The 26,355-nt window shown below is 36.5% G+C and overlaps 1 protein-coding gene across 1 annotated transcript in view; it reads right to left on the bottom strand.

Moving 5' to 3' along the window:
* Positions 1-25,631, bottom strand: part of LOC107690820 (receptor-type tyrosine-protein phosphatase F-like) — a gene marked incomplete at its 3' end in the record, with an annotated part of 148,432 nt that extends 122,801 nt beyond the window's left edge. The window contains exon 1 of the mRNA XM_016489240.1: positions 25,316-25,631. The remainder of the gene's footprint in view (positions 1-25,315) is intronic.
* Between the last annotated feature and the right edge of the window lie 724 nt (positions 25,632-26,355).

Consider the following 26,355-nt stretch of genomic DNA (forward strand, 5'->3'; position numbering starts at 1 on the left):
CACGAAAATCAATTTTGCATTTAAGTGTGCAGACCTTCTCTTTTGAGCGTGCAACGTTTCACTAGCGTGCTCACCTGATGCCCGCCCTCAGTGCTCTCTAAATGCCAACATCTCGCTTGCTCAACACAACCCAGCGTTACAATATGCCATAATTCCAGCCAATCAGAGACGAGGCTGCTAAATTCTGATTGGCTGCCTTGACAACCAATTACAACATTCCATGCATTCCTGATGACAGCGGAAGAGGGAAAATACAGTTGATATTCTGATTATATTTTTTTCCAAGCACATTTTACCAATTCCAAACGACATCAATCTTAATAACTACTATTAATCTTGTATTTAATCACTTATAACCTATATATTATTGTTCATGAAGGCTGGAAGTGAAAAATGCCTCATATTCAGGTGTGCATAATTATTAAGCAGATTGTCTTCTACAGATAAAATCTCGAGATGGACTAAAAATTAACTCCCAAAACTTACTGCCAGATTCTGGAAGACAAATTACTCAAACAGTGGTACAACAAGAGGATGTGGTGCTGGTCCTTCAAGAGTCACTCTCTCAACGTATCTGTCTATAAAGCCTATATATTAAAAAAAATCAGTTTTCAAGCATTTTACTACACATTTTACTACAGTATGTGATTCTTATTAAGTAGGGGTCATTTTTTAGGATTCTATACTTAACCTAAGTCTCTGAGAACCTGACTGCACTCTAAATACTTTCTTCTTTGCGAGACAAACATTTTCTCCACAAAACTCTTTTGCACGCTCAAAATATGATCTTTCGTGCACAGAATTGTCGCAGAGATCTAATCCCATAGCTGCTGGGCAATCAACCCTGGTTGTGCAGACAATGAAGACACAATTGAAAATATATTATGATAATATAAATGACCCTTTCAAAGGCCAGTGAAGGTGTACTGCCAGTTACTGATGCGCATGATACATTTGGGCATGAGGTTGCAGGATCACACACTTATTTCTAAATTATATAAAATATCCAGGGTTAGATTTAGTTTGCTATTTGGATTATTTTTATAGGATTCCACGAGTCCTGATAAATGAAATTTCAAATATTTATAAAGTACTTCTTGTTGGAAGATTTTTTTTTCTTTTGTTAAAAGCTGTTAAATTATTAAGCAGTGTCTCATGTAGGTTTCTTTCCCTTGTATTTTATGTGGTGACCACTGGGAGGTGCTCTGGGCATATATTTTTCTTTACTTGGTTTTCTTCCCTGACGTGATGTAGCCTATGTTGGCAAGCGAAAGTAAAAGTTTCTCGCAAGTTTGTTGCGTTTTAACAGGAAAGAGTTCTGTGTCTTTATTTAAAATCAAATCTATCTTTTATAAAGAACACTGCTTTCTCACATAACACACTGAAGCAACCCTGGCATAGAGCCTCTCGAGCCATCGATATCAACCAATTCAGCACCACCGCCAAGAACAGCACCTGGTAACGTCGCACGCAAGAAGGTATATCTTACGCAATCTCCTAAGGTATAGTTTGAGGAACAAGCCTAGGAACACTTTTAGTTAAGATATACATTTAGAGTCTTCGTAGCGCGCTAAGAGACAACGTTATCAGGAAACGCACTCCAGATTATCTGAGCTATATGTCCACAACTAATGGTCAAAAGTTTGGAATGATTAAGATTTTTTTTTAAGTCTCTTCTGCTCACCAAGGCTGCATTTATTTGAGCAAAAATACAGTAAAATTGTGAAATATTGCAATTTAAAATAACTTTCCTCTTTGAATATATTGTAAAATGTCATTTATTTCTGTGATCAAATCTGAATTTTCAGCATCATGACTCCAGTCTTCAGTGTCACATGATCCTTCAGAAATTATTCTAATATGATGATTTGCAGCTCAAGAAGCATTTCTGATTATTATCAATGTTGAAAATGGTTGTGCTGCTTCATATTTTTGTGTATGTATGTCAACAATTGTCATTTGTTTCTATCTGTGTTTCTTCTAAGGAGGAGGATGCTTAAATGAAATAAGAGCTGCAAAAGAGCAACCAATTAGATTTCCCTGTGCGCCAGAACAACTCTACATAAAATATTCACTCTCTATTGCCATGAACTACTGTAGCTTGTAATGTGAATAATTTTAGAGTCATATTCTCCCGGCTAATTCAGCTCTCGTTCCCAGAACCACAGCAGGAAATCTCTGCTTTAGAGTCAAGACACGGTGCACAAACCCACAGACAATTAACCAGGCCACTTCAATCTCTTCTATTGTCTTTCAAGGGCTGCCCTCAATTATATACACAGAGAAAACTGATTATTTTCTCTGTGGTGAGATAAAGTTTCTTCTTTGTGGATGGTCTGGGCTTTATTACGTGCTGCAAGCCGCGAGGATTTGCTCAATATTGACTGGGGTGAGATTTCAATCGTGCAGGAACAGGAAACATATATTTTCCTCATATCCATATATGTTAGCGGTGTTTGTTTTTTTTTTTATATTGTGGTTGTCATTTTAGCAGTTCATTTTATTCTTTGGCAGGCTAAGTGACTCATTAGTGATATTTAAACAAACCACTAACCCCAAGGTTTAAACTATACCTTTTATGTCACAAACATGATTGATACCTCAAATCGTGCAGCCATATTTTTAAGCAACTGAATTCATAATTTTCACCAGGCGGAGAGTAAAATGTGCAAAAATCCCACAAAATTACAATGAGAGACCAGAATACAAAGACATGAACAAGAACTTATTTTCAACTTGACAAATACCCAGAACACCCTAGCCATTTGTTATTGACTTGCATGGGTGTTTCATTGGCCAATGCTGATATCTAGAGAAAGCCTTTAAGACCTACACTACCATTCAAAAGTTTGGGGTTGTTAAACCTCTTCTGCTCAACAAGTCTGCATTTATTTGATCAAAAATACAGTAAAACTGTAATATTGTGAAATATTATTACAATTTAAAATAAATGTTTTCTTTTTGAATATATGTTAAATTGTAATTTATTCCTGTGATGTAAAGCTGAATTTTCAGCATCATTACTCCAGTCTTCAGTGGCACATGATCTTCAGAAATCATTCTAATATGCTGATTTGCAGCTCAAAAAACATTTCTTATCATTATCAATGTTGAAAACAGTTGTGCTGCTTCATATTTTCGTGGAAACATTTTTCAGGATTATTTGATGAATAGAAAGTTCAAAAGAACAGCACTTATTTGAAACAGAAATCTTTCATAACATTATAAAAGTCATTACTGTCACTTTTGATCCATTTAATGCATCCTTGAGGAATAAAAGTATTAATTTCTTTCAAAACAAATAAGAAAAATAAAATCTTACTGACCTCTTAGTTTAAGTTAAAGGGGTCATATGATGCGATTTCAAATTTTCCTTTCTCTTTGGAGTGTTACAAGCTCTTGGTGCATAAAGAAGATCTGTAAAGTTGCAAAGACTAAAGTCTCAAATCCAAAGAGATATTCTTTATAAAAGTTAAGAGTCAACCACGCCTACCTAAAATGGCTCGTTCTAACACGCCCCCACATGTCTACGTCACGATGTGGGAAGATTTCCATTACTTTGGAAATTTCCATAAGATTTCCGCCCAAATGTTTACGCAAAGAAAGAAGGCGTAACTTTTATTCTCGCTGTAGTATTGTTGTAGTACTTCCACAGTATGTGGAAAATAATGTGTTTTTTTAACCTTAAACCGCATAAACACATTTCATTACACCAAATACACAAAATAATGTTCTTTTTAGCAACATCATATACACCTTTTAAGCTTTAAAGCATTTCATCCAGGCCACCAGTATCAAACAATGGAGCACGCTCTGCTGGACAAACTCCGTAATTACACCATTACAAGCATTTCATCTGCATTTTATTTTCTGTAAAAAAAATGTTCATATCGGTGGCATATCTGTGGCATATATGCCGATGCCGATATATCTGCAACAGGCTCATATCGGCCGATAAAATCGGCAGACCGATAAATTGGTCGGGCTATAATTTAATAATTGTTTGTAAAATTAAATGTAATGAAAAAACCTACTGTAATAATAATAATAATTATTATTATTATTATTTAATGTTACATATATACATATATATGCATAAATATCAAAATAATATTGAATAATACAATAAATATTAAAAGAGAAATGTTCAAATAATAATTTAATACTAATCGTTTGTGAAATCTAACAACAAATAAAAAACTGTAATAACAATAATAATAATTTAAAGTAATTGTAATATTTTTTAATTAAATATAATAAAAACGACTGCAATAATAATAATAAAAATAAAATGTAATCCAAAAACAAACAAACAAAAACAACTGCACAACTAATTACAAATGCAGATCTGCTTCTCAGTCAAACTCTGCAATTATTATGGAAATAGTTGTGTCACCTACACATCAGCAGATCATGAAAAGCATGCATTTGTGCAGCATATAATTAACAGAAAGACTGCTACCACTTTTATTATATTTTCAGTGTGTTTAACACTCCTGCTCGAGTGTGCGCGTGAACAAAACTGTTGCTGACACATTAGGAAAGCTTCTACACACTCAGTACCACAAAGTGAAACACGCACAGTTGTATGCCTCAGTTCAGTCCAAGGGCTACTGATCAACAGAGAAAGAGCCTGATCAAGGCCAAAGCAGCCAGCATCACATTCATGTGGGTGTAAAGTCAGGCTCTCATTCAAAGGCTGCTGTATCTGCACCGCACCTGTAAACTGCATCTCTGAAGAGACTTTTGTCATGAAATAAGTCTTTGAATAAATCATTTTGTAGATTAAACAAATGGGAGGCAGTGGCTGTGGTGTCGTGAGATACGGTCCATCTGTCTCATGGACCGATGGGGGTCTTAATGTGCCCATAAGCCCCCGGAGCCCCTCAATCACATTCTCGCCCCACACAGGGGAAATACTCCCAGTCAACCAGCAGGAGAATAGCGAGCTTACGTATCCCAGCATCCCCTTCCTCCAGCTGTCCTCGAAAGATGCCGTATGCTTCTCCACCCTGTGCTTCACTCTGACGAATGCTCTCGCCCCAAAAATAAACACATTGCATGAATCTCAAAGCTTCTCCTCCTAAAGAAACGTGGCACACAAACACAGAACAGAGAAGAGAGATGAAGTTTGAAGTTTGAATTAAAAGGACAGTTTACCCAAAACTAAGGAAAGTCAATATAGTTCATTTATGTTTTAGACCCCACTTATTTTGACTGTTGGGGGAAAAAAACAACTCAAAGCTTCAACATTTTTTTACGATACGATGGACCAAAAATATTGATGAATCATATGCATGGCTGCATACAAATGTATGATAAATCTGTTAAAATAAATACTCTACAATAAGAGTGTCCCATTCTATAAATATAAATACCACCAACCACAGATCCAAGTTTGCAGAAAACAGCTCAGAGATACAAAGTCATATGGCATAGTCATAAGTCATAAAGCCATTTGGCATCAATGAACCCCCGCTGATGACAACTGGCCTCTTCATCGCACTCAAACATTGGCTTGTATAATGCAGTATATACTGTATACTGTCTAATGTTGTTTTTAAAAAATAGTACATTAAATGAAAATAATGCAGTATCTATGTTTTTGGAACATTACCTCATCATACTGCATGTGTATTTCCAAATCATCTTAGATCCAAAATGTTTTTATTAAATTTTGTGTTAAAATGTGTTTTACTGTAACATTTGGCAGTCTTATCAAATAATGTGTCAAGAAAAATTGTGGGTGATATTACTAATGTCACACTGGAATTTGTACTGGAAGCAATGCCAAGGTCAAGTTATGCACATATGCAGTTTTGCATGCAGTGTGCTCTGGTATATACTGCACATTTAGGCAAAATAAAGTAGGTCATCAGTTATTCTATGCATACTGTGCACAATATGTGTATGTGTGTATATATATACACTGAACAAAATTATAAACGCAACACTTTTGTTTTTGCCCCCATTTTTCATGAGCTGAACTCAAAGATCTAAGACTTTGTTCAGTGTATATATATACACACATACTGCAGAAATAGGAGAATGGAAGTATGCCATTCTGAACAGTGGTGTAATGTAACTTCAGTAATAATACTTCGTTACAGTACTTAAGTATTTTTGGGGAGAATCTGTACTTTACTTGAGTTTTAATATTTCTGTCAACTTTCACATTTACTCCACTATATTTCCTAATTAAAATTTATACTTTTACTCCGATACATTTCCCTGAAGCATATTTGTTACTTACTACAAAATAAAGTTGGAAGAAGACAGACTGCAAGAAAGCAGGTTTGACAAATCAGTGTTCTGGCGCTTGCAAGTTAGAATGCTACAAAAAAAACACCTTTGCTCATGTGCAAACAAGTGCTCACACAAAAGAGGTTGATTTCATTTTCCACTCAAGTCAAGGCTGGGGTCTGCGATATATATCATCTGCGTTAATATTGTAAGTGTTGTTTTAACGATGTGCGATCTGACATTATCGAGTATATCACAAAAATCAAACAAAAACACACCCAGAGAGTCTATTAAAATGCATTTAGAATGCCCATAAGATTCAAGATATGAGGCAAAATGCCTCTTTATGTCTTTTTATATCACTTAATATAGTTAATCTTTATCACACTAAGAGTGTTTTTTTTCTCCAGATATCAGCATGATAACAAATGTAATATTGATTTTATACAAGTTATTTACATTTTAGATGCCTGTTTTTGCTCTATTTCGCCAATGAAAATAGTTTTGCGCCGCTGAGCAACACACAGGACAGTATTTCCTTATTGAATGAATCAGTCACATGTTTCATTCCTGAATGAATCAACCCTTTGAAAGAATTGATTTAATCTCAATGACTCACTCATTAACAGTGGCTTGTTGCCACCTACTGGCGGCTTTAATTTCACATTTCAAGTATCTTTTCATGTTTTAAATCTTTTCAAATATCAATATTTAAAACAAATCATTATGTTTAAAACAAATCATTATTTATGCATTTGTAAATGCATCCTGGTTAAATGTACACATGTCCCCTCTGAGCTGAATTAAACAGTCTGTGTAAATGGATCTAAATGTCACTTCAGATGCAGATTCCATATTTGCAAAAACTGTTTTCTTATGTTGGAATGAAAGAGACTTCGTACCAAATGAGATATGCTAACCCAAAGATACAACATGAAAGAAAGAGTTAAAACCAAACAATCTTGCTGTTCAAACTGTGTATAGAACAATTTTTAATATTTATTTGCTCCTTTTCTATTTTGAATGTACTTGTACTTTTACTTTCAATACTTAAGTAAGTTTAATATTTAAAATACTTTTCATACTTAAGTACAATAAATATCACATACTTTAAAACTTTTTCTCAAGTAATATTCTAAACGGTTATTTTCATTTCTACCAAAGTCATTTTCTGGTAAGATATCTGTACTTTAGTTTAAGTGTGGATTTCAAGTACTTTATCCAGCACTGCTCATCAGCCACTACTATAAACACGCTCATTAAAATTCTTAGGTTTGGAAAAGTAGACGCAGTGTTAAAAGACTGGAGTGCTGATTGACTTGTAAGGATGTTTGTATGCTTTCCATGTCCTGCTGTTGCTTTTATGTGGGCTATCATCAGCAGGTGTGAGTCTGAGAGGTGATGAAATTCAGGAAGCCACAAGGAAACTCTGGTGAGAAATAAAATATGACTGCACATGTGGCGGACGGTATTACCCTCTCATTTCTCAACACATCAACCAGCGTGCACATGCCATGAAACTCTGGAAGAACACAGTCATCGGCTTCAGAGGATTCCTGGAAACGTAAACACATTGCAGTGAGTATGAGAAAGAGAGAGAGAATTAACCTGGTCACAGTACCTCGTGGCACATAGAGGCTAAAAGCGCTGGTTGTTTATGATTTCTTATCTTATGCTTTATAAAACAACAATTTTCTAATTGCACCAAATCAGCCTCAGGAGAGTTCATGACCAGAAGTTGCTAAGCTACACGCTAACTCATTAACGGCGGAAGTTCAAGTGGCTGTTTCAGCACATTCATCCAACCATGCGTGCGGCAATCTCTCTTAGATAAAACACTACTGTGCATGGCTACTCAGCAAAGAACAAACTTAATCAAGGTTATTACAGCCGCTAAGGTTAACTCGTCAACAGAAGCTGTCTTGGAAATGTCTAATGGCTACTTTATGGTTTTGTTTACCAGAATGCTTAATTAATAAAAATCACTGTGAGGCATTGCAAACAGTGAGTGAAGGAGAACGCTGAAGCCCTGAGGCTTCAGAGACTCAATGAAGAGCATCTCAAGAGCAGATTAAATATATAACATTCTGCCGTCCTTCTTTCTGTTCAGAGGCCGAGAGGCAACTATGTTCAATGCGCACTGGTGTGTTGAAAATGAAGTCATGAGAGAATATGGACTGTCCTGTGGTCATGCTGCTGGCACTGGTGACTGAATCTTTCTCTCTCAAAGACAAACGTCACAAAGGCTAACAAAGTCTTACATCAACACCTTTCCCACATAGTGAATCTTCATGATTTTTCCATGACCTTTCCATTGATTTTAGATAAGGAATTTTTCTGAATTATTTTAGAGAGACTGCTTAATCTGTACTGAATGTCAGGTACCAATTTTTATGAATAATTGATTAATCTCTTCCTCTTTGCTAACTAGTTAATGCACGAAACAAACACGAATGCACACCATAAGGAAATGTGTTATCTCTCATGTAATCGCTCAAACAGTGTTTCAACCACGGAAAGAGACGTCACAAAAACAGCTTGTGAAAAACACATAATGCTACATTTACCACAGGAAAGCCATTCAATGTCCAAAATTGGTAGTTGGTGAGAAAAAAATAACTCTAGAGAGGATAATTTTGCTAAACATATGCATTATATTTCATATTTATTATATTATGAATGATAATAATGTTTTGTTTAATGCATGTTTTTATAACAGCCACTGTTTAAGTGTTTATATTTCAACAACAAATTCATGTATAAAACATAATTATATCATAATAAATGTGATATAAAACTGCCTTATATCAAATTTAAATGTGTTTTGAGTGTTGATTATTATATCTAAAAATAAACAGCAACTGACTTTCATAGTTTGGAGTTCTAATGGTTTATTATTTTTAACCTTTAAGATTATAGCAATGTATCAAGTAAGAGGGTTCCCAGTATAGTTTACATCATTAGTCGAGAGAGATTTGTTTCTTTACGAAAGAATGTACATGTACTGTACCTGACATACAGTATACCCAAAAGAATCGATATTGAATCAAATCAAGGTTGGAATCGATTCAAATCAAGAGTTTGTGAATCTGAATCAAATTGAATCAAAAACTCTTTGTCAGGCAGACCTGCAGGCAAGATTTACTCCACTCAAACTCACAAAAAGCTAAACTAAAAAAAATTTACTGCATATTCAATTTACATAGTACTTATTTCATATTATTTTTTCCAGCCCTCAAAAGAAAAAAAAAAAGTTAAAACGACATAATATGGTAAATAGCATTGCTATGAAAAATTATCCTGGCATGAGTTAATGCTAGGGTCAATTAACATGAACACCTGAGGAGTTTCTTTTAACCTGTCAACTGATTCAAACAACCAAGCACTCAACCAAGAAATCACTGAAGTGCTCATGCATGAATGTTATGTTGTAATGGCGCTTCACTTCTTTTCTCTCGTCTAGTTGTATTGCACATCGAGTTACAGAAACTCACAAATCACTGGCACTCACAGTCACTCAGGATATGAGCCAGTTGGGGGCAGCAGAACATGGACTGACATGTTACAACATACATTTGGTAACAAATCCCATGCACTTACCTTTGCTGTAAGTTTGTTTGCACTTCTAAACAAAACATTTATATGACAGTATAACATTTAGTACGTAACGCATGACAAGAATACCCAAAGTGCAAAACCACTCGCCTCACTAAACCGGAGCCTCCTTTTGATAACAGAAGCAGTTCCGTCAGCGTACAGGTGCACCACCCACAGCGGTAGCAGATTGCATTGAAACTGAGTGGGGCCAGACCCAGCAGGCCACTTCCCCTCGTGGGCACGGAGTGGAAAACTCAGCCTAAAGCACGTCTGTGATTGGTACGACACTTAAACACTGACAGGACATGGTTTAACATCAAAAATCCGGATGCTTGAAGAAGCAACATCTTTACAGAGGTGACGGTGTACAACTGATGTTTTTTGGTGAAGAGAGCCAGAGGGCGTCATGTTATACAGGTGACTCAGAATCATGCCTGTCCTATCAGAGATGAAATATCACATCTCTCTTCTCTCATCAGCGACTAAATGGGTCAGAATTGAAATAGGATTACAATTTTGTCGAGGCTTTCCTACCAAGTTGCCATCAGCCAATCTATTACAAATGCTCTGACATCTTTCTCAAGTATCACCACTTTTTATAAAGAATGAAAACAGAAAGCTTGTTGATAGAATTTAGGTAGTAAATCTCAGGGAGAAGATGCAAATTGACTATGCAAAGCAGAAGCACAGCAAATGAACATGAACAACAAAAACAGAAGCAACAAATATCAACAGAACGGCACTGGCATATATTGCTTGTGTGAGTTTGTGGTTAAATCGTTCTGTCTCTTATTGCTCAAAAACTGATGACAGTCTATGGGGTGTCGTCTGAATAGCAACAGGGGAAATGCTAAATCAATTGGTATGTCGAATGATAGACGTCTTTTATTTACAATAAAAATGTTTCCAAGAAACAAAACCAACAGTGCTTCACAGAATGCCAAAAGACCAAAAGCTTTATAGCTGCATCCGCACATTTGACAGCGCTCTTATCCAACTCGGCTTACAGTGAATACAATTATATTTATGCATTTGAATGTGGTAATCAAACCTTAGACTTTGCCATTCCTAGGAACTTAAACACACTTTTAAATGCACTTACATTTAGATATATGCATTCGGCAGATGCTTTCATCCTAAGTGACTTACATTGCATTCAAAGTATATATTTTATCAGTTTATGCATTCCCTGGGAATCGAACCTATGACATTACTTTTGCTACAAATTTAAACACACTTTTAAATGCACTTACATTTAGATTTATGCATTTGGCAGATGCTTTCATGCTAAATGATTTACACTGCATTCAAAGTATATGTTTTATCAGTTTATGCATTCCATGGGAATCGAACCCATGACCTTGGCATTGCTTGAGCTTGTGCTTTGCAGTTACAAGAATTTATTTTCTAACTGGAGCACTGTTTCATTAGCTAAAACAAAAAAATGCAAATGTGTTTATTCTCAATCTATATAAAATGCAGTTTAGACTGTCAAGGCCCAAGAGAAAATGCAATTTATCTAAGTTAGCCTTCTTTGGGGCTCTCTGTGGTGTTTCTATGATGACAATGATCTGTGTCACACTACAAATTACTTTGAGCTAAAGACAGTACTTATAGAGATGGCCCAAAAGGATCCACTCACACACAGGCATTTAACTCTAACCACCATGTGCAGGACTGAGTCTACAAAGTACTTAATTACTGTAAGTCTAGTTGAAGGAACTGTAGTAACTGTGACATTTCAAATAAGACTACCGTGAAGACGCTCTGTTCCTTTAAGTATTTATCCTGTGGTGTGTTTGTATGTATGGTCAGTGAATGTCAGCCCTTGGAAACACTGTGATACAGAGAGATCAGTCTTATCCAGAATTCAAAACTGTGGTGAGAGATTTAAACAAGAGTTTTGCATAAGGCTCAGATCTGACTATAATGATGTTCTATCATGGAAACAGCTGAAACTGGCTGAAAGGGTCTATTTCCTCAGTGACCAGCACGGATCAGCTCTCGGCATGACGAAGCGGATATCGTCCTCTTTTGGAAGACCAAACAAAGTAGTTTCGCTTTCACAACGAAACACAGCGTCTTCACGACATGACGGCGACGGCAACAATACTACAGCGAGAATAAAAGTTACACTTTCTTTCTTTGCGTGAACATTTGGGTGGCGTTATGCAAATCTTCCCACATTGTGACATAGACATGTGGGGGCGTGTTAGAACGAGCCGTTTTAGGTAGGTGTAGTTGACTCTTAACTTTTATAAAGAATATCTCTTTGGATTTGAGACTTTAGTCTTTGCAACTTTACAGATCTTCTTTATGCACCAAGAGCTTGTAACACTCCAAAGAGAAAGGAAAAATTGAAATTGTGAATTGAAACATATGACCCCTTTAATTGAGGAAGAATTTGATGCTTTCAGCAAATATAAAACTTAACAAGAAGTGCTGCAATATATATAACATAGGTCTGTCAAACAACTAGTCTTGAACACAACTGTGAATCCTACATTTCTAGATATAAAAAGCCCAGAGAGCTATGGAAAATTGGCTACTATCAGCAAAAGCAAAGGATAAACATTATAAGAATTCAAATTCAAAAACTTTGACATTTCAAGGTCAACAAGTATACAAATACAAACACGCAACTGTGGTTAACGTCGATGTGTGAAATGATTCTCCTGAAAACAGCACAGTCCTGAATGTTTTCTCTCTGATAATATGATTTGTTCCGCAATGTGAGGTAAATAATTAATACAAAGGTTCAGTCAGCCAGTAAACAGGATCATCGTGTCCATGTCAAATGTGAAGTAAATGTTTCCCACCCCTTGAGACATGCTGTAAAGTGTAGAGGAAATGTGATCCCGTCCAGCTGTGCAGTAGATCGATCATGAACATTGATCACAGTTTCTAAGCATTAACAAGAATAGACACAGAGAGACAAAGAGAAGGACCAGAGAGCTGAAGTGATGTTTTCATTGACAACGTACTGATCACTGCCACCAAGATCCTTCACCATTGTTCTGCCCTTCACATGCTTGCAGCGTGTCAAGTTCAAATGTTAATTGTTCTCCATGGTGCATGAAACAAATGCACTAAACGCCATCAAAACAGCAGGGGCATGCAATTTATTTTCTAGAAAGCTCAATTCTTTTGGTTTCGACTTCAAAGTTCAACTTTGAGGATTTGAACTCCATCCCATGTTATTTTTAAGTTCTTCTAGCAAATGTTCTTGTTTTTCATCTTTAACGAAGCTCTTGACAGAACGTAAGATAAGAGAACAAAACAGTCGTTCATCCTTGTCCTTGGTTTGTTAAAACAACGCTTCCTGCTGGCTGCTTGCAAACAACATCTCTCTTGTCATAAATTTACCATGGCTTTTTTCCTTTCCATGTCTCCCAGAATTTATGTCTGAAATAAACTTGAACTGTGGCCATGAAAATGCTTATATCCCTCTGGTAACACGACTAACTATTTGCAGCATCATGGCCAATAAATCACACCGTGTATGGCCTGTCCTGGCCGAAGCGTTTTCAGACCCATTTACTACTGATAATGCCTGCAGTTGGCCGGGTCTCAGAGGGGGAGGCAGGCACGTGAGCTCATGAATCATTCGCTTCTTTCATCAATGCTCACCTGCGGGGCAGGTTTAGGGTTCTGCAGAACATGAGGGGATAAAGGGGTTGAAGAGGGGCAGATTTCCCATTGCTCAGTGCCAACACGCTCACATTAATTAAATCGTAACCAGGCTAAGTGCATGGTGGGATTTACTCATTAAATAGCACACATTTCTTCTTGAACATATCCTACTTTTATCTATCCATCATGAGTGTATTTACATGCACAAATACATGCTGATAACTATCAAAATCTACTCATTCTGTAAATCAGTAAATCATGCAATAAAATGTGCTTGCATGAGACTTGAAAAGATCAATTACTGCTTTCTATTCGATTTTGACATCAAAACATAAATAGATACAAACACAATACACACATCAAACATAATTTTGACAAGAATATGCCTCTGACAGTTTAAGGCATCTATTTGTATGCTGCACAGCTCTTTACCCAGAAATATGGCATTTTATAGAAGAAGGAACTACTAGGGATGCACTGAATTTTCGGCAGCCGAAAATATAGGCTACATACAATAATAATATATAAGGCGCGCCGCGCCGCGCCCCACCCAGCAGTATTCAGCGCACAGGTTTCACTCTCCTCATCACTGCGAGGTTTGACGCTCCGCTCAATATTCCGCTCAATATGAATGTGCGTTCCGCTCGTGTACCGCTCATGCTCACCGGAAAAGCAAAGGCCCCTCAAATAACGCGCTGACAGGAAATTTCTATGCAGTATACTTGTTCCGGTTTGCGGTAGCAGGGCTCTACAGTGCGACCATTTCAGTCACATTTGCGACTGAAATCTACTGCGTGCGACTATGAAATTTTTTTTAGGAGCACCAGTGCGACTGACCCGATCATCATCATACTTGTGATTGCGCTCGGGGGAGCTTCAAAGGTTTCTACGTGTTTTTGCAGCGTTGAGTAATGTATCACAGACATATCTCACGAATCCTTTCATAAGCAAAGTGTAGACAGGGTGTAAATAAGAGATTCATTGCGCAGTGTAGAGAGCTTCCTTGATTATAAATGTGAGATCGTGATGAGCTAAGATGAGTGACAGCTTTTAATGATTTTTAAGGGAGTTTGTAAATGTGATACTGTTTTAATACAATACAATTCAATAAACAAAACAGAAAATAGTCGAAAATAGTTTAAAACAAAGACACAGCGGAGCCGCTGCGCATCTCCATTCAAACACAGCGGTGTTTCGTTTTTAAAAATTTAATTTAAAAAATTGTAAAAATCAAATCGAAAAAGGACAGCTTTCAGAAAGTCTGTGGTTAACGGTTGTTTACTTCACAGTTCACATGTTTATTGGAAAGGATATAAAGCTACTGTAAGCACTGTAAATTGATGATTTAAGATGATCACATCTAAAGAAACAATGACTTCATCAGTCCCCGTGCTTCACAGATAGCCTTGGGCACTTCAGACTCAAGCACAAAAAGCTTTCCTGCTGACAGATATGATGGAATATTTTATTAAACAGTGGTGGCTTGATATATATACACTCTTGAGTTTCAATCCCCAGAGCGTGTCAAGGCCAGAGATGGACCACTTTGTCCTGTGGCCTATTATAGCAGTCACAATCTAACACCTATCTTTCCACCATCTGGGAGAGGCTCCATAAAACTCCCATAAAAAGACAGAGTGGCTGGTCACTTGCAGATCGCCTTCAAAGGACACGGCTCATAAAACACACACGCTCATATACGCGTGTAGTCACGAATCGGTCTGAGTACCTACAAATATGAACAGTCAGAACATCAAGCCTGAGTTGTATAGTGGTTTATCCTAATTTGAGACATGTCAGAGCCTTTGAAACTCAACTGATGGATTAATGACTGTAATGAAAGTCATCCGACACTCATTCGGTCTCAGACAATCTAATCAACAAGCTTGGGATTCAAGATAAAAAGACAGTCCATCTACGCTTTGTTCCCTCAAAGAGAAACGCTGTTAGGGAACTGTCAACACAGACACATGACATTGGTGTGTTCAATATGCCTAAAGATATTCAGTTGAACTGAATGCTCGTGATGATTCATGGATACAACAGAGGAAGCGACATTTTCACTGTAAGTGGCCTTATTATGTGTTATCTGTATGCTCACATATATAGGATTTTCCAAGCACCATAGCAAACGCATTAATCATTGGTCTGTATGCGTGATAATGCAGTATAGTTTGATTGGATGCAGCCTGCAGCGTTATTTTAGTATAAGTGAGGTAGTATTGCAGTTTTTATTAATATTATGAATCAGTTTTATTTTTATATTTTCCATTCTCAATTTAATTTTAGTGAAAGTTTTAGTACTTTTGTTGTGTTTTTGTCATTTTTAGTATTTTTTTTTATTTTTATGTCTATATATTTTTATTTACTTTATTTCAAATTAAATTTATTTCAATTAAACTAAATTAAAATGACAAATGCTTTGCAAACTAGCTGAAATATAAAGTGTTTTAAGAAATTTAGTTGATGTTTATTTTATTTAAATTAATGAAAATTTTTCTTCATGGTTTTAGTTTCAGTTTTAGTTAAGCATAATAACCCTTTATAGTTAACTATAATAAACTGTTTAGTTGCATTTTATTATATGCATCTAGCACTATGTTTTCCTGCTGCTCACAACTGCAAATCAGAACAGACCAGCATGTCCTATAATTATGGGTAATTACTGTAAATATTCATAATAAAATTTGAATCTGATACGTAAAACAGGATACTGAAGATGTCTTGTTTTACCAAAAGCCCACATATCTGCTCGGCTTTTTACAAATGTTGACTCCCATTATGTGTTGCCAGAAAGAGTTAATCAGCACACATCAGTATAATAGCAGCTCTCATCATCCAGAGACCAAAGTGAAATTATTCTTCCTGTTGAACCAGGATTACACTCAGAAGCCAATGCTGAAGATGCGATGGGTCAAATCTCTGGAGAATAACTGCTAGAAAAGCAAAATTAGCTGTACTGTCAAAACCATTTTTTTATCTTACTGAATTTATCTTGTGAATAAACTTTGAAATTAAAATGTCAATTTTATTCTGCGGTGTAAAGTTATTAGTTGAAGAGTTCAATTCCAAAACACTCTACACTTATTTCCTGAACAGACCTTCATAGACTTTCCTATTGGCAAAATCAGTAACCATCTGTCTTGCTGTTAAATTATCAGACTTCATTTATATATATATATATATATATATATATATATATATATATATTCTTATGTGTTCAAAGAATATGCACACTCTATTTTTTATTTGTACTTTTTTTGTACATTTACAAGTGATATTAATTGTCTGATTGTCTTAGGGACATACACGCAAATTGTCTAATTAAATGCAAAAAAGGCACCTATAAGTATAAAAACAGCTGCAGAGGATCTAGGCTATACGTGTTAACAATCAAATTAGGAGAGGAAATATTTATCAAGCAGCGACATCATTTTTTAGCAACTTGCTGATGTTTTGTAGGAGTTTTTTCTAACCATCACTGAACTAGAAAAAAAGATGCCTGCACTGTTGTGCCAACAGCCTTGTTAGCACACCTGCCATTAGTCTAAAAGATAATTTTTACCGGTTTCTCTCTACCGCACATGCACTGAAAAGTTATGAAAAAGTGTGAGAGAATGTAGGGAAAGTGTTCATCATTAAAGGGAACAGCGAAGGGGATATATGTCTGCTGAGGCATTGTTGGAGATGTTCAGTAGGGCCTGACAGAAGAGTGTTTTTCACCAGTCAGTCTTTCTCATGACAACAAATGATATGCAGAACGTGAGCAGATCTCACGATTAATAAACGCTGCAGGACAGGATTTGTAGGTTTCACCTCAATGTAGAGTTGCTGTTTTGAAAGTGTCGCGCCCCTACATGAGATGATAGTACTAACTTCAGAAGACTGAATCGTTCAACGAATCATACAGCTGAAGTATTGCACATAGGGCTGTCGAGATAACCGCAATAACTGCGGATCAGCTCTAGGCATGACGAAGCGGTTCGCTTTCACAACGAAACACACAGCATCTCCACAACATGGCGGCGGCGGCAACAACAATACTACAGCGAAAATAAAAGTTACGCCTTCTTTTTTTGCGTGAACATTTGGGCGGTGTTATGCAAATCTTCCCACACAGTGACGTAGACATGTGGGGGCGTGTTTAAACGAGGCGTTTTAGGAGGGCGTGGACAAGTCTTAACTTTTATAAAGAATATCTCTTTGGATTTGAGACTTTAGTCTTTGCAACTTTACAGATCTTCTTTATGCACCAAGAGCTTGTAACACTCCAAAGAGAAAGGAAAAATTTAAATCGCATCATATGACCCCTTTAATACTTGGCAACCAAGTATGAATGCATATTTGTCATTTTAACTGAACTTAGGACTGGTGGTGGTGCTTAAGATATTGTTTGCCATTCAATGTTTCTGTAAAAAAAATGGAAAAACTAACTAATAATAACTCCGTTATTTTGGCAGGAAAATACAACAAAAAATATTGTTTACATGTAGCGCGTAAATTCTGCATTATAAGACTCTCTCACTCTCTCTCTCTCTCTTTGCGTGTGTGTGAGTAACAGCGCTCTCAGCAAAGTGACGGCGAGGAGTGTGCCTTCACACTAGAGTTTATGGTACGTCAAATACAGGTGCGCTGCGCATCCATTGAGATGAAATTAAAAATAGCACAGACGGAGAGTGAAACTCTGAAGTGCTCAGAGTGTTCGGTGAATGAAAATATATCTGTGCTAACTTATACTTAATCTCCAACTCACACACTGGTGAGTAAAATCTAAGAATTTATTAGCCAATGGCAAATTTTAGACATCATTTATTTGCCCAGAGTGAAGATTTAGTCACATATACAAGTGATTTACTTGCATTGTAGAGTGTTGATAAACAGACGTCTTAATACTCCTCACATAGATGCATAGGTTCTTCACAGTCTTTAATAGATGCACAGACAAGGGTGAGAAAGAGACAACTTCATCACAGGCCGCCCTAATAGCTAATAAATAAGTCTGGTCTGCATGAAAGTGATAAATGCAAAAAGTGTTTGTGTCGTTTGGCTCATTGCTTTCCTGTCTGTTACTTCAGATTTCTCATTTACCTCTTTTGCAAGTAATTTTCACCTGCCTGTTTTGATAAATAGCTGAATATGAAGCCATTTCAAAAACAAAAACCAAAAACAATACAGTCATGACAATTAAATACTGAACAAAACAGCTTCGCAAACTATATTTCCATTCAACCTTATTTAAATGTACTGAACTTGAGAATTTGCACATACGCAGTAGTGTTAATTACGTTAACAAAAACTATGATGAAAATTGTTCGATGACAAGCTTTTTTCCCATGACTAAAACGAGACGATGATGAGACGACAATAAGGTCAATAAACGATAACTGTGATAACTATCAACATGCAATATCGTTGACGATAAAAGACGAGACTAAAATGTATTTAAAAAAATAAAAACTATACAAAAATCTATTTTTATTTTCGTCAAAAAAAACAGGAGACAAAATATTATTTCGGACTGCAGTACGAGCTTCTACTAAGTAAGCTTTCATGTGTACGGTTGCCAGATATCAAGAGTTCAAATCCCCAAATCAGAGCTTCTCTGTTAAAAGGATACATTTTCTGCCCAGTGTTTTGCTTATTTTTTTCAATCTGGCAACCATGCGCACACACTTTCTCTTCATTGCGAAAGCACCAACGATGATCTGAAAACACCGAAAAACAAGTAAGCTGGAGTTTAGCGATCTCCATGTGAGATGTTCGGCTTAAATGAAAGTGTCATTCAGCCAGTCTGTGTTCTGTCATGAGATCTTGACTATTTTGTTTGCGATTGTGGTTGCTGAAGAAATGCACTTACTCAACCGCTGTTGTTTTAATAGAGACATTATTGCAATTTGGAATTATTGGAATTACTATTAGGAATTTCACTGTTATAATATTTTAGTTTGTTTTTAGCAGTTTTCAAAATGTAGACAGAGTGCATATGTGACCCTGGACCACAAAACCAGTCATAAGGGTCAATTTTTCGAAATTGAGATTTATACATCATCTGAAAGCTGAATAAATAAGCTTTCCATTGATGTATGGCTGTTAGGATAGGACACTGTTTGGCCGAGATACAACTATTTGAAAATCTGGATGACAAAAAATCAAAATATTGAGAAAAACGCCTTTAAAGTTGTCCAAATGAAGTTCTTAGCAATGGATATTTCTAATCAAAAATTAAGTTTTGATATATCTGATATAGGAAATTTACAAAATATCTTCATGGAACATGATCTTTACTTAATATCCTAATGATTTTTGGCATAAAAGAAAAATCAATAATTTTGACCCATACTATTTATTTTTGGCTATTGCTACAAATATACCCCAGCGACTTAAGTGGTCCAGGGTCACATATGTAATAGAGGCCAGCTGTTAGGTGCTGTGCAAGTAAACCTCACTCCCCTGATCTCAAGAGGCGCACTAGCGACTGACGCTAGTCAGTTGATATTAGACTTTTTGATATTAAGTCTAATATCAAAGACTTAAAAAATATTTAAGTCTTTGATATTAATTGATGTAATAAATAGCCTATAATAGCCTAAATCAGTACACTAGATGAGGTAAAATAAACCATGTGTAAGAGTTCACATTCTGTTGGTTTGTGCTTATTGGTGAAAGTGCAAACCTGAAATGTAAAATTAAATTTCTCAAATGACAACAATCACTGCGATTGTAATTTTGAGCAATATATATATATATATCAGTTTAACCGTTATACAGCATGACAAAAAAGTTTTCATGCCCTAAGTTTTAATTGACTAAAACTTAGGGCATAGACTGAGCCAGGTTTATGCTACAGTTCAATTAGAACATTTAAGTATCTTTTATAAATGTTCCTTAGAAAAAAACATTACTGGTGTGCATCTCGAGACAAAACAATGGCACTGATATATTTTAAAATAAGTCAGTGCAAGTTTCTTTCAGTTAAAACAGCTCAGACATGCATTTTAGTCTGGGACTAGGCTTAAGACTTGTCTGTGAAACCGGGAGTTACTCGACTAAAACTTGACTAAACAAAAACAGGACAAGGTTGACTAAATATGATAATAACTAAAAGTACATTTGACACAGGACTAAGTCTAAAACTAATTTAAAAGACTAAGACTAAATTAAAAATTGCTGACAAAACTAACACTATTACGCAGAGCAGATGTGTTCTTAAAAATATTACACAAATATTACATGTCTTATGATCATCTTAGAGTCTGCTGATAACCTAATAAATGCTAACTGGGTACACAAGACATGCTTTACTCTTAAAAACCAATGAAAATGAATCTGTAGTCTTCACAAATACCTATTTCACTAAATCATTAATAAGCTTTAATAAAACACGTAAATTCAACTAAACAAGTCTATTTGTCCACACAGACATACTAAAGTCACATTTACCACCACTGCAGGCATTAAAGCAAAACACATTATAGGTCTTGTTAAGTATTATGTTTGCCAGTGAAAATTATACAAAACAAAACTGATAAAAGGATTTTTATCCCAGATTCCAGTGTGAAAGCTTATTACTCACAGCTTGCTAGTGTCCAAAATTACAGAGCTGTGTTGTATCAAAACCAGTTTGTTTACTGTGTATTATTTTCTGATGTGCTTTAGCACTGGCCTCTACGCAGCTTGCCAAACTGTCTGTATGTTTTGTGTTATTGTTAATTGTGACAACCGCAAGCGATCTATCATTGTTTTTCCTTTCAACTGAGTGAACAGCTAGAAATTCCCTAGCAGTCACTGAAATGGTACTGTAATACTGTCAGTGCAGCAATACATGGGTCAGAGTTTAAAATGTTAAAAGCAGAACTTTAACAAAGACAAAAACAGTTCTGGTTAATGTGTTGAATGTTGTAATAATTCTCAATAGCTACATCTACAGCACACAAATAATCTGTTTATAATAGGATTGATGGCTCAATTGGACTGAAAAGCCTTCATGTAAACATCTAATTGAGCTCGATCGAAATTAAATTTCTATCAGATTGAAATGGGTGGTGTAGACCTGAAATAATAAACAGGGAAAAAATTAAGCATGTAAATGCTTGAATCGGACTATTTTCTCATTCATCGGTTTCAAAAATATCTTGCACACATGCGCAGTGCCGTGATGTAAACGTTTCGGCCTACATACACTTTACATCATACGAACGTGGGTGTTTATTTATGTCTTGTGTTTCAAACTGGTCAGATGAGATTGAATATTTACTAAATATTTGCCAAAAAAGCTCTTATAACATAAATGTCAGGTGCCGTTTTAGATATATCAACAAGGCTAAAACTACAACTGCATCTGGTGGTATTATTCTGGTGCTTTCTCCAGTTTTGATGCAAAAAAAAAACAACTTTTGTTTGGAATACATGTAATGCACATGTAAACTAATCGGATTGCAGCATTTAGCGTTCATATAAACAAAAGTCTCAGAATCTGAAATCAGATTGGATTCATTCCACCTGAAGAAAATAAGTGCATGTAAACATAACTAATGGCTCAATTACAGTAATGTTGCTTCTTCACTAATACACTGTGAAACAGACCTAAGATAGGAATGGCCCATATATTACAGACCAATTTACTTGTTACAGATTGCTGTCCTCTGCTTGTTTTGTAGCAGCTTGTGACTATTGTCCCGGTCTATAAGTCCTGCTGATTGAGTCTGGCCCTTGATCTATGCTGGGATAAAACAAAAGGACTGCTTTCCAGACTCTGGTCGAACAACAAACAAAAGCAAGGGTAATTGAAAACCCTGGCCGCTCTGTTATAGTGCACTGGCGGGAATGAAATGTAGGCGCCACGACTGGTCTGCAGATTGGTCAATCCACGCGCTATACAAAGCACTAAGGGTCTTCTAGCCCTTTCCCCATGAACCGCTATTCCATGTGATGCAGTTTACATGCAAATAACATGTGGTGCGCAAAACGGTTCTCAGGAAATACAGAGCGCGAGATGTGTAAGCCGGTGACCGCATCACTCACGTTTTCAATCTGCACAAACACTGACCACACAATATGTCATCCAAGTTGTATTTCAGACACCTTCGTTACTAGAGAGATAGATGTTCAATGCGTAGCTGCACTTGCCATTACTGTGAGGTGGTTTACCTGCTGCATCACCCTGTCATGGCATGGAGAAACTGTGGTACATCATAGAATAAAGGTGGGGGAAAAACTACCTCTCTCCACATATGTTTACACTCCCACTCATTACTGAAATTACACATCATTTATCAGCATGGGGAGCCTGAATGAGCATGGGCAGAGCTGCTAAAAGAGAGAGAGCAAGAGAGAAATGCTGTTTGGATAGAGTATAAGAGCAGCTCTCCAACATCTAATTAGCTGAAGCTGTTTTCTCTGCATTTGCTGCGGCCTCCACATCTCCACCCAGAATTGGAAATCATCAGCTTAGGCCATAGGTTTAAAACAGATACAGATGTCCAGGCCTGGTGCACATCAACAATAAACACCGATACTGAAAGGGAATCCTACATTTAAGAGACAAATTCACATATTTCACAAATTCATTTAGGAGAAGGCCTATTTAATCCCAAAAAGTTAAAGAAAATCAAGGTTGGATTGGGAGAACAAGTCTACTTTTCAATAGTATCCAGCTGCAGACCCGCAGCACCAGCAGTTTCAGAACCCGTAATGGTGAATTGTTCATTTTATAAACTTCAATTTAATTATTGTGTAGATTTTGATTGTTACTTTTAAAATTATGCTGCTGTTTGTGTGTGTGTGTGTGTTTTATTGAAATGTTTTAGTTTTCATATAGAAAAATTTATGATGCACGTGTTTTTGACTTTGGAGTAAACATTTATTTTGAATCTTGTGATTAAAGTATATTTCATATAAAATGCCCAGAAGTTTCAAACATTATTTTTAATATCACAAACAGGAAATTACTCGCATAATACGATGAAACGAATAACTGTATAGGTCTACAACTAATAACTGTATAGGTCTACAACTAAATTACACAAGATGTATATAATGTTTATAAAATGCTTAATATGTCATTATAAAATGCATACATAAAGTATGACGTATCGTGTGTAATAAAAGCAAATGACCCCTTAAAAACCGTAAGGTGGCTCTACTCTTTTTAAAAATGTAAGCTCCGCCCCTCACTTCCGGTTCTGTGGCAGCGGTTCTGTGGCTGCGGTTCTGAAACTGCTGGTGCTGCGGGTCTGCAGCTGGATATATCTCCTACTTTTTGTGAAGCAAACAGGAAACACCATTGTTAAAAAAGGTTTTGAAGGTAACTTATAAATGTGATTCATGTGGTGACATTTAATGCACTGGTTTAATATGACTCAGTTACTGTGACTGCATTTGGGATACATCAACAAAGGCCAGTTTTAGGGGTCAACTCTGGAAGAAAGAGTTTGTAACAACTGCACAATTTTATATTTCACATAACAGAAAGGCATTTAATTCAGCAATTAATGGCAGATTTGAAATGGATGAGACAACCTCTCCTCTTCTGTAATGGCTTTAGTATGTGTACAGTGTTATGGTGTTAGAGCCAAACCTTCAAGCCAAAAACACTGGAGAAACATCTGCAGATCAGGAGAGAAAAAAGCTTTGGACAGGATAATTTCTGCATTTATCTCTCTCTCTATCTCTCTCTCTCTCTCTCAAGTATTTACAAGAATAAATCGACATATTTCAATATATACCTTCGGCTATCTATTATAGATATATAGATACATGTTTGGCACTAAAATGCATACATAGGACATCAACAGTGTACTGCTGCTGCGTATTTAAAATGAAGCACATTTCACTTCTCTGAATTGCACAACAACAACAAAAAAATCTGAATGAGAAAATAATAAACACAATAAATTCAAACCTAATCTTCCATCCTGATCATTTCTTTTCAGCCCAAATCGGGGTTTAAACTAGTTTAGTGCATACAGATAATTAGCCACCGTGTCTTCTTTTGATGTGGTGGCGTCTCCTGTGTCTACTTGCACAGGTTTGTTTTATAGTAGGCTATATGTCGCAGCAGATTGGGGTTGTGCATATGCATTTCCTCCCAATTATTAGTCCACTAAAATTAGCATTAACATAACGGCCATACTCCGAAAACTATCTTTCTTTGACATGAAAATGTCATTTGCGAACTGAACAGAAGATGCGATTTGAGACGGAGAGATGGAGCGCGCGGACCTGCCCATGACTCAGTGCTGCAGCCTTCGGGTTTCCTCCAGTTTCTCTCATCCAGACTCCTAAACTGACAGCTCATCACATAAACAACAAGCCATGGCAACATTTTACATGACCGTGTCCATGTTACACACATGCACTTTCATATACTTATTTATAATGGCAATACGAATAAGTGTGTGCAACCCATCAGAATAATCACACGCACTTCATTTGTGTTTCACACAGCATTAAGATTCGCGTTTTATAATAGGTCACAGGACGTCAACGTCTCCGAACTGATTTAAACATTTTAATAACAAATATATCGACATCTTAACGTTAAAGATCTGAAAAAAAGCCACCCGGTGCTGATATGCGACCAAGAGACGAGCTCATTTACATAGAACAAGCCACTGACAAGCTACCAAACTATATTTTAATATGATATGTTAATCAAATATTAATCGAATGATATCTTTAAATAAAATAGGGAGAGAGAGAGAGAATACAAATAACAGCCAAATTATCTTCCAATGAATGTCAATTAAGTGAAAGGTCGAAGAACAACTGCGCTTCCCAAATAAATTAAAACAACATCACAACACATCTGAACGGTAACAGAAATGTTAAAAACTCAACTTACTCTTCAGCTCCTCATCTGTTAGTGTCGTTTCTGTATTTTCTCTGGTCGTTGGCACCAGCTGAGACTATTTTCTCCTCAGAAGTGAAACAGGATAAAATCCTCCTCAGTTCAGCAGCTCCTGCCTCAAATCCCGATATTTCTTCTACAGACACCTTGCGCGCACAAAGAAGAAAATTCAAGTATAATATATCCTTCAAGAACGTGCTGTGCCTGAAAAGGTCCGTTTTCATAGAATAATAATAAGAGTATTTTCGGCACCGGCTCTCTCCTCCTCGCGCGCTGTGCGGACAGGTTGCGCGCTCGCCTCGCGAGCTCTGGATGTGCGCTCAGTCTGCCTCGCGCCCACAAACACACACGCAAGCGCGCACTAATGCACTACATTCTCCACACCGGACACCGGAAGCGTCCTGTATACATGCGTGGGTGTGTTTCATGTTATCCTACACTGTTTTCTAGGGCATCCCGAGAAACTGTGTCATCATTGCCACCTGGAAACGAGCTCCATGTCAAGAAAATCTGCTTTGTGCGCTCTATTTGCTGGTATGTCCTCAATTTAAGATAAAACATCGAGCCCTCACTAAGCTATTCTGTTTTTTTGGTCTCTGTGTGGCTTTCTGACACACAAAGCTTGATGCTTTGGCTTCTGTTGGAATTATTTCCATTGGTGGAGATGAAACATGAAAAAAGCAGTAGATAGACAGGATAAAACGAACACAAAAAATGCACGTTTTGCACGTTCTGAATGAATCAGTGTGTTTGAACGAATCGGTCGAGTCAATGACTCACTGAACAATCGTTACGCCACCTACTGGCGTAACGATTGAACCTGCAGAAAGAGTCAGTAAAATCCCCACCACTAACACAGACTTTTAAATACAAACAGATAAAAGTCCCAGTGCTTTTGAACTGTTATATCAGCACTATTGGAATGCTGCTCAACCAATCGGATTCAAGGACCAGAACTACTTTTCATTTAATCAAATATAAATATATATATATATATATATATATATATATGGAAATTTAAGGTGTTAAAGACC

Source organism: Sinocyclocheilus anshuiensis, unplaced genomic scaffold (genome assembly GCF_001515605.1).
Source record: "Sinocyclocheilus anshuiensis isolate Anshui unplaced genomic scaffold, SAMN03320099.WGS_v1.1 scaffold1753, whole genome shotgun sequence".
Lineage (NCBI taxonomy): Eukaryota > Metazoa > Chordata > Actinopteri > Cypriniformes > Cyprinidae > Sinocyclocheilus > Sinocyclocheilus anshuiensis.